Genomic DNA, 3,512 nt, shown 5'->3' on the forward strand with positions numbered 1-3,512 from the left:
AACGGATGACTTACACAATGAAGATTTATTTCTTACAGTTCTGGAGGCTGGGAAGTTCAAGATCAAGGTGCTGGCAGATTCAGCGTCCTGTGAGGGCCTGCTTCTTGGCTTATAGATGGCCACCTCCTCACTGTATCCTCACATGGTGGAGAGAGAGTGTTCTAGTCTCTTTCTCTTCTTAGAAGGAAATTAATTCCATCATGGAGGCTCCACCCTCATAACCTCATCTAAACCTAGCTACCTCTCAAAGACTCTACCTCCTAATATCATCACATGGGGGGTTAGGGTTTCAACATATGAATTATGGGGGGACACACACATTCAGTTCATAACAGTGGGCTTTATGCTATGCTCTGTTAGAAAAGCACCAGAAGATATTTCCTTGGGCTCTGTTATTCTAAAGATTAAAAGCAAAATAACTTTTTCCTTAATTCCAAAAGCAGTACATTATAGTAGTCATCTGCTGTTTATGCCTGCTAAGCTGCCTTTATTCTGATATCAGACCCTCTTTTTTTTTTTTTCTTTCTCCTTTTGGGAACCACTCTTCAGTACGGGGCTGAGACCACCCTGCCCTTGCTCAGCTCCATGCATGGTCCCGTGACCCATGCCTGGCCATCAGGGTGCCAGGGCTCAGGGAAGGAAATGTGTCCCAGCTGCATCATTAAGAGTTGGCTCAGGACTTTTCCTGGTGTGACTTTTCCTCTGGGGTTGCTAAGCTATTAGGCTGCTGTGTCATCATCACAGGGAGAGAGACAGTCTGAGAATGAAGCCAACGCAGGGGAAGGAAGAACCAATAGATGAGGAAAGCCTCATTCTCAAAAACTTCAGTGGAGCACCTAGATCCAGCTATGTCTGAATCTACCCCCAGATGACACAATAAATAAATGAACTAGTGACACAATAAACCAATAAATTTTGCCTTTTTTCTTAAATTAGTTTGAGTTATGTTTCTGTCACTAGCAATCATAAGAATCTTGACTAATATAGAAGTCTCTTTGGAAAAAGATAAAACATTATGGAGTATATAACAAAGTGAAATAGAAGTTGAAAGTCTTTTGTAATCTCTTCTCCATTGTAAAGAATTTAATGTACATTCTTCCAGACTTTTTCTAAACTTATACTAAATATTTTTACATCACCTTAAAAATCAGCTTTATTGAAGTATAATTTACATACAATAAAATTTAATAAGTTTAAGTGTACAGTTGACCCTTGAAAAACATGGGTTTGAACTGCATGGGTCCACTTATATGCAGATTTGTTTCACTAAATTTGTACTACAGTACTACATGATCTGGGGTTGGGTGAATCAAGGATGTGGAGGGCTGGCTGTAAATTATGCTCGGACTTTTGACTGAGTAGAGGATCAGTGCCTCTAACTCCCGTGTTGTTCAAGAGTCAACCGTATATTGTATATATTAGCCATTTCACCACATTCATAATCATGATATAGAGAACGTCTCCACCACCCCCAAAAGTTTGGGGATTTTACGTAAATGAAATCATATAGTTTGTAGTCTTTTGTGTCTGGCTTCTTTCACTTAGAATGCTTTTAAGAAACACCCACATTGCTGCATGTATCAATAATTTGTTTCCTTTTATTGCCGAGTATCATTCAATTGAGTGGATATTGTATAATTTATCCATTTACAAGTTGAAGGACATCGGATTTTTCTAGATTTGACTGTTATAAATAAAATTGCTCTGAACATTCAACAAGTCTTTATGTGAGCATACATTTTCATTTCTCTTGGGTAATACCCAGTATCAGAGTAATTGAGTCCATATAGTAAGTATGCTTTATAAGAAACAGCCTGTTTTCCAAAGAGGTTATATAATTTCATATTCTCATCAGCAATGTATGAGAGTTTCAATTGTTCCACATCCTTGTCAACACTTGGATTGTTAGTCTTTTTAATTTTAGTCACTTTACTGAAGTAGAATTTCACTGTGATTTTAGTTTGCATTTCCCTAATGATGAATGATGTTAAGCATTTTTTTATGTGCTTATTTGCCATTCTTATGTCTTCTCTGGTGAAGTGTCTGTTGGAAACTTCTGCTCATTTAAAAATTGGGTTGTTTGTCTTCTTACTGAGTTGCAGGATTCTTATATATGTTGGATACAAGTCCTTTATAAGTTATATGTATTGTGAATACTTTCAGTGTGTCACTTTCCTTTTCATTTTTATCACAATGTCTTTTGAGAACAAAAGGTTTTAATTTTGATGAAGTCCAATTTATCATTTTTCCTGTTATGTTTTATATTTTTATGTCCTAGTTGAGAAATATTTGCCTAACCAAAGCCCACCATGACTTTCCTCTCATGTTTTCTTCTAGAACTATTATGGTTATAGTTCTCATAATGTTTAGATCTGTAATCCATTTTTAATACATTTTTTAATGTAGGCTATAATTCATTTTGAATTAAATTTTGTAAATGGAGTGAGGTAAGATTCCAGGTTCACCACCCCCATTTGTGTGTATGTATATATGTGTGTGCTGCATATGGATATCCACTTGTTCCAGTATTATTTTCTGAAAATATTATCTTTTCACTACTGAATTGCCTTGGCACCTTTGTTGAAAATCAAATTACCATGCATATGTGGGTCTATTTATGGACTCTCTATTCTGTTACATTGCTCTATATGTCTGTTTTTACACTTATATCACCTTGTCTTGATTACTATAGTTTTATAGTAAGTCTTGAAATAAGGTAGTTTAAGTCCTCTAACTTTGTTCTCTATTTTAAAAACTGTTTTGGCTATTCTACGCTTTTTGCATTTCCACATAAACTTTACAATCAGCTGTTACTGTCTACAAAAAAGTCTGCTTGGCTTTTTATAGTGATTGTGTCAAATCTGTAGCTCAGTTTGGAGAGAATTTCTATTTTAACAATATTGAGCCTTCTAACCCATGAACATGATATAACTCTTCACTTATTTAGATCTTCCTTAATTTTTCTCAGTGATGTTTTCAGTGTACAAATCTTGTAATGTTTTATTTAATTTATCCCCAAGTAGTTCATATTTTTGGATGTTACTGTAAATGGTATTATTTTAAAATTCATTTTTTAATTGTTCATTGCTAGTAAATAGACACACAATTGATTTTGTATATTAACCTTGTATTCTATAATCTTACTAAACTCATTTCTTGGTTCTGGTAAATTTTCTGTAGATTCTTTAGGATTTTCAACATATACAATCATGTTGTATATAAATAGATTTTGTTTTACTTATTCTTTTTCAATATGTATGACTTTTATTTCTTTTTCTTGCATTATTCCACTGTCTAGGGCCTCCAGGACAATGCTGAACAGAAATGTGGTAAGTAGAAATCCTTGCATTGTTCCCTATATTAGGAGGGAAGGCATTAGGGATAATGTCAGCTGTAGGTTTTTCATAGATGTCCTTAATTGTGTTGAGGAAGTTTCGTTATTCCTAATTTGCCAAGGATTTTCATTAAAAATGGATTTGACTTTTGTCAAATGCTTTTTGCATCTATTGAGA

The sequence above is a fragment of the Eubalaena glacialis genome, chromosome 8, assembly GCF_028564815.1.
Source record: "Eubalaena glacialis isolate mEubGla1 chromosome 8, mEubGla1.1.hap2.+ XY, whole genome shotgun sequence".
NCBI classification, from domain to species: Eukaryota; Metazoa; Chordata; class Mammalia; order Artiodactyla; family Balaenidae; genus Eubalaena; species Eubalaena glacialis.